Genomic DNA, 14,267 nt, shown 5'->3' with positions numbered 1-14,267 from the left:
GAAGAACGGTGGCTGAGGCACAAACACTATGTCAGCTATATGATCATGCAAAGCAATATGACAATAAATGCTCAAGTCATCAGGCGGAAACGGTGGAAGTTGCATGGCAATATATCTCGGAATGGCCATGGAAAAGCCATAATAGGTAGGTATGGTGGCTGTTTTGAGGAAGATATAATGAGGCTTATGTGTGATAGAGTGTATCATATCACGGGATTTGGATGCACCTACAAAGTTTGCACCATGTCTTGATGTGAGAAAGGGCAATGCATGGTACCGTAGAGGCTAGCAAATTGCGGAAAGGTAAGAGTGCGTATAATCCACGGACTCACATTAGTCATAAAGAACTCATATACTTATTGCAAAAGTTTATTAGCCCTCGAAGCAAAGTACTACTATGCATGCCCCTAGGGGGATAGATTGGTAGGAAAAGACCATTGCTCGTCCCCGACTGCCACTCATAAGGAAGACAATCAAAAATAAATCATGCTCCAACATCATAGCATAAAGAGAGACTATAAGTGCATGCTTCGGGAATCACAAACCTTAACACCAATATTCCTACTAGAGCATAATTATTCATCAACATAAATGGCTCTCTGGTAAAAAATGAAAATTAATTTCGTGAGCGTAAAAGTTTCTGTTTTTTTAGCAAGATCAAACAACTATCACCCAAGAAGATCCTAAAGGCTTTACTCGGCACAAACACTAATTAAAACATAAAAAACACAATCATAACGGTAGCATAATTGTGCTAAACACAAGAACAGGAAGAAAAAAGCAAAAATAAATTTTATTCATTGGGTTGCCTCCCAACAAGCGCTATGGTTTTACGCCCTAAGCTAGGCATAAAGCAAGGATCTAAGTTTTGTCATCTTTGGTTCGACATCCATAGGATGCCTTCATGATTGATTCATAGATTGGCTTAATTCTAGTTCTAGGAAAGTGTTCCATACCCTTCCTCAAAGGAAATTGGAACTTAATATTGCCTTCTTTCATATCAATCACGACACCGTTAGTGCATAAAAATGGTCTACCAAGAATAATTGGACAAGACGGATTGCAATCAATATCAAGAACAATAAAATCTATGGGCACATAATTCCTATTTGCAAGAATAAGAACATCATTAATTCTTCCATAGTAGAATCTGCCAAGTGGAAATTTAAAGAGTATGATTCAAGATCGGTAAGACCAAGCACATCACATAAAGATTTCGGAATTATAGAAACACTAGCACCAAAGTCACACAAAGTAAAAACTCATAATTTTTAATATTGACTTTGATAGTAGTTTCCCATTCATCATGCAATTTTCTAGGAATTGAAACTTCTAATTCCAATTTTTCTTCAAGAGTTTTCATCATAGCATCAACAATTTGTTTAGTAAAAGCTTTATTTCGTTCATACGCATGGGGTGAATTTATCATGGATTGCAACAAAGAAATAAAATCAATCAAAGAGAAACTATCATAATTAAAGTCTTTACAATCCAAAAGAGTGGGCACATCACTAGTTAAAGTTTTGACCTCTTCAAACCCACTTTTATCAATTTTCTTAACAAAATTTTCACCCTCTGAAATATTGGTATGCCTTCTACCTAAAGTTGACTCTTCTCCAGTCCCTTTTTCATCAATATTAAATTTACTAAACAAGGAATCAATAGGAGAAATACCAATCATTTTAAGATCTTCATCACTTTTGTGAAATAAATCACTAGTAAATGCTTTTTCTAAGAATTCTCTTTTAGCTCTAAGCATAGCGGTTCTTTTCTTACATTCATCCATAGAAACATAAAGAGCTTTAATTGATTCATCAACCTTAGGCACAAAAAATTTCATCTTGAGATTTTCCACATCATGAGCAATTCTATCAACACTTCTGGACAAATCATCAATCTTACTCAACTTTTCTTCTATGGAAGTGTTGAAAACTTTTTGTGTATTGATAAATTCTTTAATATTATTCTCAAGATCAGAGGTGTTCCTATTATTATTATAAGATTGATTTCCATAGGAATTACCATAATTATTAGAGGAATTACTAGGAAAAAGGCCTAGGATTAAAATTACCTCTATAAGCATTGTTGTTGAAATTATTTTGAGAAATAAAATTCACATCTATGGTATCACTATTTTGCTCAATCAAATTAGACAAAGGCATATCATTAAGATCAATAGGAGCACTTCTACTAGCAACCAATTACACAAGAGCATCAACTTTTTCACTCAAAGAAGAAATTTCTTCAACCGAATTAACTTTTTTACTAGCAGGAGCCCTTTCGGTATGGCATTGCGAATAATTTGCCACGATATTGTCAAGAAATTTGGTAGCTTCACCTAAGTAATTTCCATAAAAGTACCACCCGCGGCGGAATGTAAAAGATTATGAGAAACGAAATTCATCCTCGCATAAATTTTTTGTATGATCATCCAAAGATTTAACCCATGAGTTGGGCAATTCCTTAGCATCATTTTCATCCTTCCCAAAGATGGTGCAACATGCTCATGTTAAAGTTGCTTGAAATTCATAATCTGGGTTCTAAGGGAAACAATTTTTGCGAGAGGAAAATACTTAGTGATAAAAGCATCTTTGCACTTATTCCAAGAATCGATACTATTGTGAGGCAAAGAAGAGAACCAATTTTTTGCAGAATCACGCAAAGAAAACGGAAATAATTTCATCTTGACCACATCATTGTCCACATCTTTTTACTTTTGCATATCGCATAATTCCACGAAGGTATTAAGATGGGATGCGACATCCTCATTAGGAGTACCGGAAAATTGGTCTTTCATAACAAGATTCAGCAAAGCAGTATTAATATCACAAGTCTCTGCACTAGTGGCGGGAGGAGCAAGCGGAGTGCCAATAAAATCATTGTTGTTGGTATTTGAGAAATCACATAACTTGGTGTTCTCTTGAGTCATGATGAACACACAACAAGATTGCTCTCAAAAACAGATCCGACAAGAAAACAGCGAATGGAAAAGAGAGGCAAATAAAACGACAAATTTTTGTGAAGTGAGGTAGAGGAAAACGAGAGGAAAATGGAAAATAATGTAAATTGCGAGGAGATGAGATTTTTGAATAGGAACCTGGTTATGAAGAAGATTCTCCCAGGCAACAGTGCCCGAAAAATCCTTTTGATCTCTCTCTGACTATAGCCAGAAAAGCTCTTGTCTGCTAGGACTACGTCGGTATTTCCCCAAAGAGGAATGGACGATGTAGCACAGCGATGGTAGGTATTTCCCTCAGTGAAGAAACCAAGGTTATCGAACCAGTAGGAGAACCAAGCAACACAACGTAAACAACACCTGCACACAAATAACAACACCTCGCAACCCGACATGTTAAAGGGGTTGTCAATCCCTTTCGGGTAACGATGCCAGAAAATTGTAGTAGATTGAAATAATAGATCACAAATAAAATAAAGTGCAGCAAAGTATTTTTTATTTTTGGTTTAATAGATCTAAATAAAAATGCAAAGGAAAAGTAGATCCCAAGCAAATATATGAGGAGGAAGACCTAGGGCCATAGGTTTCACTTGTGGCTTCTCTCGAGAATAGATAGCAAACAATGGGTAAACAAATTACTGTTGGGCAATTGATAGAACCTCAAATAATTATGACGATATCCAGGCAATGATCATTACATAGGCATCACGTCCAGGATTAGTAGACCAAGTCCTGCCTGCATCTACTACTATTACTCCACACATCGACCGCTATCCAGCATGCATCTAGTGTATTAAGTTCATGAAAAACAAAGTAATGCAAGAAGAACGATGACATGATGTAGACAAGATTCGTTTATCTATTGCGTAGATATAGATCCCATCTTTTTATCCTTAGTAGCGACGATACATGTGTGTCTGTTCCCTTTCTGTCACTAGGATGGAGCACCGTAAGATCGAACCCACTACCGGGCACCTCTTCCCATTGCAAGATAAATAGATCAAGTTTTCCAAACAAAACCCACATATCGGAGAAGAAATATGAGGCTATACAAGATCATGCATATAAGAGATCAATGTAACTCAAATAACTTTCATGGATATAAAAAGATATGACTGATCATAAACTCAAAGTTCATCAGATCCCAACAAACACACCGCAAAAGAGTTACATCATATGGATCTCCAAGAGACCATTGTATTGAGAATCAAGAGAGAGAGAGAGAGATGAAGCCATCTAGCTACTAACTACAGACCCGAAGGTCTACAAAGAACTACTCACGCATCATCGGAGAGGCACCAATGGAGGTGGTGAATGTCGGTGTCAAAACCGGCGGATCTCGGGTAGGGAGTCCCGAACTGTGCGTCCAAGGTCAACGGTAATAGGAGACAGGGGACACGATGTTTACCCAGGTTCGGGCCCTCTCTATGGAGGTAATACCCTACATCCTTCTTGATTGATATTGATGAATATGAGTATTACAAGAGTTGATCTACCACGAGATCGTAATGGATAAACCCTAGAGGTCTAGCTTGTATGATTGTCATCATGCTCTATCGACTAGCCTGGCCCTGGCTTATATAATGCACTAGAGGCCTAGGATAACAAGAGTCCTAGCCGACTATGTTGGTGGAGAGGAGTCCTTGTCTTGATCACCAAGTCTTGTGGAATACTCCTTGTATGCGGCATGGGCTGCCCGAAGTGGCCCATGAGTGAACCGCCATGGGGGTCCTCGGCCCGATCCACCTGGTCGGGAGACGATGTGGTGAGTGCCCCCTAGTCCAGGACACCGTCAGTAGCCCCCTGAACCGGTCTTCAACTTGGGGATGCTCCTCGATCCTTCCGAACTGTTTTTCATCTTCGGTCGTCGGTTTTGAAAACTAGTTCAACAAATCTTCTCGTCTTCGATCTTGAGGATCGCTGAAGTGAATCCGAAGGGTTTACACATCGAGTATTTGAGGAGCCCCTTTAAGTTCTCGGCCTTTATCAATTCCTTAGGATTATTTTTTACCCCACACCTCGGGTTTGAAGTTGTTCCTGTGCGACGGTGTCCTCTTGCATCCGAGCTCCAATGTGGGACTGCATTCGAGATATCTTTTGCAGCCAAGCACCAACGTCGGACTATATCCGAGGTGTCATAGATCACCTTGGCTTGAAAAAGTTTGAAGGAGGTTATCCGAGTTTAACGCTGAAAAGTTCTCTATGGAACGAACCATTCGATTTCGGGCTTTATGCCGGACCACTTCCGAGCTCCAACGATGGTCAGCGTCCAAGGTGTCGTAAACTACCTCAGTCTTCTAAAAGATTGAACGAATTCATCCGAGTTTAATGCCAGAAATACCATCTATGGAGCCAGCCACTACGCCCGAGTTTTATGCTGGATTGCTTCCGAGGTGGTGCACCACCTCGACCGCGGGCTGATTTTTGTGAATATTTTTTATTGGTGCAATTTACTCTCTGCCGAGATATATAGCCAGTATATGTATATCCAGTAGGCCTCAAGGTGTGTGTCGGTCTAAACCCGAGGTGCACCTGAACGAAAACATAAAACTACTGATCCTGGTAGCCCTGAGACTCAGGTCGATTTCCGAAATCATCCTGAGGATCAACTCCTAGCTCGGCAACATACGTAGGAATAGAAACGCAGTGTAATATATTAGATATAATAGTGATCGGCGAACGGGCCCTTGAGAGAGGGTTTTGAGAAGTTGCCGCAATATATGAGCTTGACGCCAGATAGGTCCAGATGGTACCTATTGTTGTCCGAAGACGCGTTTGCCCATAGTTCGGTCAAGCCGAACACTAAGCACTTTGAATTTTCTGCACGGAATAGGCAACGCAGTAGCCCCCGAGACACTGGTCGGGTGGCAACACCATATCAGGGGATCGATATGCCCCTTTAATATTTATAAATAATGAGCGCGAAGCCCAGTAGCCCCCGAGTCTTAATGTGGGCACGGGTGGCCGAATTAAGGACCGATATCCGTGTGAAATTTTTTTGTTGTGTTTATCACAAACTTCTCAAAAAGAGAATAAAGATCTCTTAAAGGAGCTAGAGCCAACGAAAGCTTTTCTCACCAAGGTTGGCCCCGAGGGGCGTAATAGATAGGAAATCGATGCCACTTGGGATTTAGGAGAGCTTTATGTAAGTTGCTCGCTTGGTATTTAAAAGATGAGCTGCAATAAATCGACTTTACTCGCAATTTATGATCCTATGTATCCAAGTATTTTACATCATTAATGCTCGGATCTGCATTGTACAAAACTTTGTTGACCGACCATCGGCTTCCACCTCCTTGGCCAGCAGCCGGGGAGCGTTTGTCCTTCTTTACAAAGCCTTCATGAGAGCAAAGATTTACGACAAACAAGGTAATCCGGTCATGCAGTTTGATAAACAAAGGTATGCGGAGAGATATGTTATATTAAGAAACATCTTCCAAGGGAAATAGTCCCGCTATTGGTTCCTTTTTTGGGGTCATCATGCTTATCGTGATCATGAAACCTCACCTCCGATCAATGTGGGAGGGAAATATTGAGGATTTAGTTCAGGGAAAGTTCCCGAACTCTATGGTATTAATGAACCAAAAATTTCACTTCTGTCGTTGCCGACCAATGTGATCCTTTAAGATCGCTAGCTTTCGGCTTCACCCAGTCTAAGGTACTAACTTGGATGACCCGGTAGTAACAATCACAGAGGTGCTCCCTTTACCTCCTAACCAAACAATCGGGAACGTAGGGGTAAGCACAGGAGCCAGCAACCCATCTTGGAAAAAATCTTAAGTCAAATTGATGCATATTTATGGCTTTATAACGATGATTACGTAAGGCAACCCTTGTATATTAAATACAAATGACGATGATATGTTTATTTTGACTCTGTTGTGACCGTTTATCAATTGAAAGTGGCCCATCGTCGGCTTCTACCCCTTTGTAGATACTACACAGGGTGTCTCCGCAATAACAAGACAACCCTTAGCCGACGTCTCGGTGCCCGAAGGCAGTTGTGTTAGCGGAAACGAGGCAATCAGATATGCAGGCTTTATAACTTTCACTTAGTCATATGAGCTTTAAACTGGGGAAGCTGGATACAAGCCCCAGGTTAGTGTTCGGCGACTGCCGAGGTCAAGCCGTAAACACTTCGGCCAATGTTATGAACGACCCATCATTTAACATAGTCATCGGATCGCTGACCAGTTTACGCTTATTGTGACAGTCAATTTTCAGCTTTCTCCACTGAGGTGCTTAACCATGCGAGCTGGAAGCACAATCGCAGGGGGTTCTCCCTTTGCACACCTAGCCGAACAAAGCGGAATGTAGGAGGCAAGCACGTGAGCCGGGCAACCCAACTATTTGACCAAAGACACAATTTGAAACCGATGCATATATAGCAATATCCGAGAATGTTTTTGCCGAATCTCTAAAGGTGTCCGGCGTTGCACTGCGATACTTATGCTGGAAACACACAAATAGTTTAAAAGTGCCATAAGCTTGGAAAAACAAAAAACGTCAGTAAAAACTTGACGTCCGAACAAGATCTAGTGTTTGGTGCCAATCCGAAAATTGGAAAAAATTGTGCTTCTGTCGTGCTTTAACGTGCCACATCCGATCTCGAGACTTGACGTGGGTCCGCCTACGGCTACAAGCTCCTTATCTTAAAGGCGGAGTACTTCTCCGAGGTCAGTTTAGAAAAAGACTTTGCAACGACCAAGAAGAAAACACATTTACTATAAAACAACTCATATAAATTTTAAGAGCCCCCAAGTGACTTCGGTAAGAGAATTTTATGTATAATGATTGTATGTACCGAAGTGCTTATATCATCTCTATGTTCACCCAAACTTTAAACGCGTCTTGACCGACCGTCGGCTTCTCCCTCTTTGGCCAAGGGCCGAAAAGTGCTATGTACTCCACCCGTCGAGAATATCGACGATGTTTCTGATAACCAGGCAATTAGGCCATAAGGCTATATCAGACAAAGCGCGCTCATGGAACTTATGCTATATTACTGATGAAGTGTAAGAGGCATCTTCGAAGAAAATAGTACCCCCATCGACACCTTTATTCGGTTTCTCATTGTTACTGTGAGACTTGTGCAACATATTTTTTGTACTCATGAGTTCCGTTGTGTGCCGGCCATGATTGAAAACAATAAGAGCGCTAGCTTTCGGCTTCACCTAGTCTGAGGTACTAACTCGGATGACCCAGTAGTAACAATCACAGAGGTGATCCCTTTACTGCCTAGCCGAACAATCGGGAACGTAGGGGTAAGCACATGAGCCAGGCAACCCAGGTTGCGAAACACTTAAGTCATCATGGTGCATATTGTGGCATAATACACGGACAAGGAACGAAGTCATACAAGTATAATCATATGCAAGAGGAAAGGATTCATAAAGGAAGCCCCTAAATAAATGGGGTATTTGAATTTGTGTGTCACAAACAAAGTTTTGACAAGGAATTTTGTCACAAACAACTTTTTGCCAAAAAGTATAATGCTTGGTCGAACTGAACAAAATTTAAAACTGAAAGTTTTTGAGCATGAAAGCGACTTAGCTGGTTAATGTGCTCGGTGTTGATGATGCGATTCGGGCTTGTGGCGGGACGAAGACGCCCATTGATCTGTGACAGATCCGACAAGGTTCGCAGTCCTCGGCATGGCCGAGGTCCCAGCCTCCAAGCCCGAGGTGTTTGAGCAAGGAGTTCGGCACTTTGAGGTAGTGACACGGTTCGGCCAATGCAGGCCAACAGAGTGAAGCCAAAGTGCCTGGCGTGGGTTAATAAAGTGATGACGAAGCCCCCGGTCCAGCCGAGGTGACAGCCCTGCCCAATCCGGATCATTTTCCTGTGCATAGAAGATAGTGCAAGCCGGAGATAACAGTAATAAAAAAGGTTGCATGATTAATAATTCATGCAAAGTGAGTAATAAAAGAAATATGGCCCGTGCGCCAAACACCCGATGAGGTAGGACCCTCTTGATGATGCCGAAGTCCCCGAGGCAACTGAACATGACGGTATGGCAATTCAACCAACAAGATGATCATGTGGATCGATTTATGCCAATTAGGACGATGACGTTGGCTTGCCGAAGACGCCGTCGAAGTCAATCACCTACACACATAAATAGTGCGGTCAAAAATGAATAATATAAATATATATAAAATCCTTGCGTAATTGCTTTTCGCAAAAATAATTTATTTAAAGATATGTGGCCTGGCGCCGAAGTCATTGTCGATGCAGGTTGTCGGCATGATGCGGTAAAGGCGTGGCAAAGCCGAATTCACAGGTCGGTCCGAGCTCCGGATGCGGCGTTCGCCGAACTATGTACGGAAACCGACCGAACCACCACACGACCGTCGTTAATGCGGCCACCATTATATAGACCTGTGTGCAGATGATGGAACAAAGCAGAGTAATAATTCCTTGGAAAAGATAAACCCAGACAAACAAAAATTGATAGGATTAATAGCACCTGGTTTATTTGTTGTAGCAATCCGAAGAAATGTTACTCCCAAAATTGGGACTCGATCCACACACCCATTTCCTGATGGGTGATGAAGCGATGGCATGGCGATGCTGGCAAAGATTGTCTCGTCGAGGCAAAGCCCCCGGTCCAGCTAACATGACGAAGCTCGTCGGCTGGTGACGCCGAAGTCTCCGGAGTAGGTTGGCGAAGAAATAGTGGAGCCCCCGGTCCAGTCGAGGTGTCGAAGTAGGTTGGCGTGATGGACATCGGCTTGAAGAAGCAACAGTGCGGCCATGCCGATGCAGGTTGTAGCTCGTGACATGGTCAACGTCATCTTGATGAAGTGATCGTGCGGCGATGCTGGTGTGCCCGCTCCGTGTAGTCTGTGGGGCGTCGATGTTGGTGATGATTTGTCCTTCGCGATGCCGAACTCTTGTTCGGCTCGCGGAGATGATCCGAAGAAGTTGAGCTCAGCTCAACAAAGCGACGACGTGTCTAGCGCAGGTCGGCAGCCGTAGAGCAACATTGTCGTGCTGGTTTGACACCGATGCGATGGTGAAGATCATATTGGAAAAGACTTTAAATTTAGCGGGATGTGTTTGGGAACAAAACACAATACCCCATACAAAACTTCCTTCAAAAAGGATGTCTGAAATCCCGTTTATAAAAAAGATGAACTCGGGTCGGATTCATTCTCGCGCAGAAAACATATCTGAAAAGTGATGCACTAATCGGAAGGTTCCTGGAGTTTGGACGGTCGGATCGAGCTGAAATTTTAAGGGGTGTTAGATATGGGAATTCAGAAGTAGTTGAACGGTTGGATCTTCCAAAGGACCTCCGAGCTAGCCTCTGGTGATCACGCCCTAAACTCATCCAGATTCCCGTCTAGATTTGACATGGCTCCGGTATATCGTAGATTGCCAGAGATTCCTCCATCGGAACTCGACAAAATTTTCCAGGGTTGTTGTGGACTCAATTCCGCGAAATTCCATCGAAGCAATCATTAAAACAACACGCGAGGAGGCGGTGGCGATGAATACAAGTTCGCTATCCAGAAAAACAGCACAGTCGCCCAAGGGCAATGTTGACGTTGAGCCCCCGAGCTCCATGGATGATTCCTCCATGATCTTGATAGAGATCAGGGTTGATGTTGATGAAGGCCCTCATCCGAACATGACGATCGGAGGTAGGGTGCAGTCCTCGGTCAAACCAAGGTGACCAGTCGAGCTGGTGACGAAGATGCCGACGTCGCAGTTGATCTGCAGTCGAGCCATTGATCCTTTGCCGATCACACAACGGAACTCTCAATGAAAGCACCAATGTCGGTGTCAAAACTGGCGGATCTCGGATAAGGGTCCCAAACTGTACGTCCAAGGTCGATGGTAACAGGAGATAGGGGACACGATGTTTACCTAGGTTCGGGCCCTCTCTATGGAGGTAATACCCTACGTCCTGCTTGATTGATATTGATGAATATGAGTATTACAAGAGTTGATCTACCACGAGATTGTAATGGCTAAACCCTAGAGGTCTAGCTTGTATGATTGTCATCATGCTCTATCGAGTAGCCTGGCCCTGGCTTATATAATGCACTAGAGGTCTTGGATAACAAGAGTCTTAGCCGAATACGTTGGTGGAGAGGAGTCCTTGTCTTGATCACCAAGTCTTGTCGAATACTCCTTGTATAGGGCATGGGCTGCCCGAAGTGGCCCATGAGTGAACCGCCATGGGGGTCCTTGGCCCGATCCACCTGGTCGGAAGACAGTGTGGTGAGTACCCCCTAGTCCAGGACACCGTCAGTGAACCCCATCCGAGATGGTGTCTAGATTGGATCTGGTGGTTCTAGACTCCGTGGCTGGATGAATATTTTGTCAACTCCCTTAGGGTTTTGGGAATATTTGGGTATTTATAGAGCAAAGAGGCGGTCTGGGGCACCCAAGGTGGGCACAACCCACCAGGGCGCGCCTGGGCCTCCTGGCGCCCCCTAGTGGGTTGTCCCCTTGAGGGAGTCCTGGATTAGGGGGTGTCCGGATGGCCGGACTATACCTTCAGGTGGACTCCTGGACTATGAAGATACAAGATTGAAGACTTCGTCCCGTGTCCGGAAGGGACTTTCTTGGCATGGAAGGCAAGCTTGGCGATACGGATATGCAGATCTCCTACCATTGTAACCGACTTTGTGTAACCCTAACCCTCTCCGGTGTCTATATAAACCGGAGGGTTTTAGTCCGTAGGACAAGATACAGAACAACAATCATACCATAGGCTAGCTTCTAGGGTTTAGCCTCTCTAATCTCATGGTAAATCTACTCTTGTACTACCCATATCATCAATATTAATCAAGCAGGACGTAGGTTTTACCTCCATCGAGAGGACCCGAACCTGGGTAAAACTTCGTGTCCCTTGCCTCCTGTTACCATCCGGCCTAGACGCATAGTTCGGGACCCCCTACCCGAGATCCGCCGGTTTTGACACCGACATTAGTGCTTTCATTGAGAGTTCCTCTGTGTCGTTGCCGCCAGGCTAGATGTGTGACGCCCCCAATTTAATCGTACACTAATCATACACGCAAATGTGTACGATCAAGATCAGGGACTCATGGAAGATATCACAACACAACTCTACAAATAAAATAAGTCATACAAGCATCATATTACAAGCCAGGGGCCTCGAGGGCTCGAATACAAGAGCTCGATCATAGACGAGTCAGCGGAAGCAACAATATCTGAGTACAGACATAAGTTAAACAAGTTTGCCTTAAGAAGGCTAGCACAAACTGGGATACAGATCGAAAGAGGCGCAGGCCTCCTGCCTGGGATCCTCCTAAACTACTGCTGGTCGTCGTCAACGGGCATCACGTAGTAGTAGGCACCTCCGGTGTAGTAGGGGTCGTCGTCGACGGTGGCGTCTGGCTCCTGGGCTCCAACATCTGGTTGCGACAACCAGGTAGAAGGGAAAGAGGGAAAGAAGGAGAAAGCAACCGTGAGTACTCATCCAAAGTACTCGCAAGCAAGGAGCTACACTACATATGTATGCATTGGTATCAACTGGAATAAGGCTATTATATGTGGACTGGACTGCAGAAAGCCGGAAAAAGAGGGGGATAGCTAGTCCTTTCGAAGACTACACTTCTGGCAGCCTCCGTCTTGCAGCATGTAGAAGAGAGTAGACGGAAGTCCTCCAAGTAGCATCGCATAGCATAAACCTAACCGATGATCCTCCCCTCGTCGCCCTGTGAGAGAGCGATCACCGGTTGTATCTGGCACTTGGAAGGGTGTGTTTTATTAAGTATCTGGTTCTAGTTGTCATAAGGTCAAGGTACAACTCCAAATCGTCCTGTTACCGAAGATCACGGCTATTCGAATAGATTAACTTCCCTGCAGGGGTGCACCACATACCCCAACACGCTCGATCCCATTTGGCCGGACACACTTTCCTGGGTCATGCCCGGCCTCGGAAGATCAACACATCGCAGCCCCACCTAGACCAACAGAGAGGTCAGCACGCCGGTCTAAACCTAAGCGCCCAGGGGTCTGGGCCCATCGCCCTTAGCACACCTGCACGTTGCGAACGCGGCCGAAAGCAGACCTAGCCTAGTGGCCTTCCAGTCCAATCCGGCGCGCGCCACTCAGTCGCTGACGTCACGAAGGCTTCGGCTGATACCACGACGCCGGGATACCCATAACTACTCCCGCGTAGATGGTTAGTGCGTATAGACCAAATGGCCAGACTCAGATCAAATACCCAGATCTCGTTAAGCGTGTTAAGTATCCGCGAACGCCGACCAGGGCCAGGCCCACCTCTCTCCTAGGTGGTCGGAACCTGCCCTGTCGCTCCGCCTCAAAGATCCACTCGCGGGTGCTCCTACGAGCCGACCCGTCTTTAATCACCACATGTATCATGTATAAAGTAAATAGTATATACCCGTGATCAACTCCCGAGTGATCACGGCCCGATAGTATAGCATGGCAGACGGACAAGGATGTAGGGCCACTGATGATAAACTAGCATCCTATACTAAGCAGTAGGATAGCAGGTAATGGTAACAACAGTAGTAGCAAGGACAGGCTATGCATCAGGATAGGAATAACGGAAAGCAGTAACATGCTACACTACTCTAATGCAAGCAGTATAGAGGAGAGTAGGCGATATCTGGTGATCAAAGGGGGGGGGGCTTGCCTGGTTGCTCAGACAAGGAGGGGTCGTCGATGTAGTCGATCACAGGGGTACCGGCATCGGTCTCAGGGTCTACCGGAAAGAAGTAACGGAGGGGGAACACAATAAATAACAGAGCAATCAAATGTAACAAAAAGCAAGAAGCGGCAATACGTTGTGCTAGAGGTGACCTAACGTAGGGATAGGTGGTACCGGCGAAGGGGGGAAACATCCGAGAAAGTATCCCGGTGTTTTGCGTTTTCGGACAGATGAACCGGAGGTGAAATGTTGTAGGTTCACTATGCTAGGGACGCGTGGCGGACGAACGGGCTGCGTATCCGAATTCGTCTCGTCGTTCTGAGAAACTTTCATGTAGAAAGTATTTTCATCTGAGTTACGGTTTATTTTATATGATTTTTAAAAAGGTTTAAACAAATTCTGAAATTTCTGGATTTAATGTAATTCGAAATAATCAAAAGACAAACTGCTATGGGTACACATGAGTGTACCCAGCAATGTGTATATACATATGACATGTGGGGCCAGGGGCTGGGTTGACCCAGTCAACATTTTGACTAGTCCAAAGTGAATAGTGTATGTGGGGCCCTTTGTCATTGATAGAGTTTAACTAAACACGATTAGTTAGGTTAATAAGTGATTAGGTTAATTTAACAGACTTAATTAAGTTAATTA

Source organism: Triticum urartu, chromosome 6A, assembly GCF_056163025.1.
Source record: "Triticum urartu cultivar PI428250 chromosome 6A, HENAU_Tu73, whole genome shotgun sequence".
NCBI lineage: Eukaryota > Viridiplantae > Streptophyta > Magnoliopsida > Poales > Poaceae > Triticum > Triticum urartu.
Note: the sequence above shows the minus strand (reverse complement) of the source record.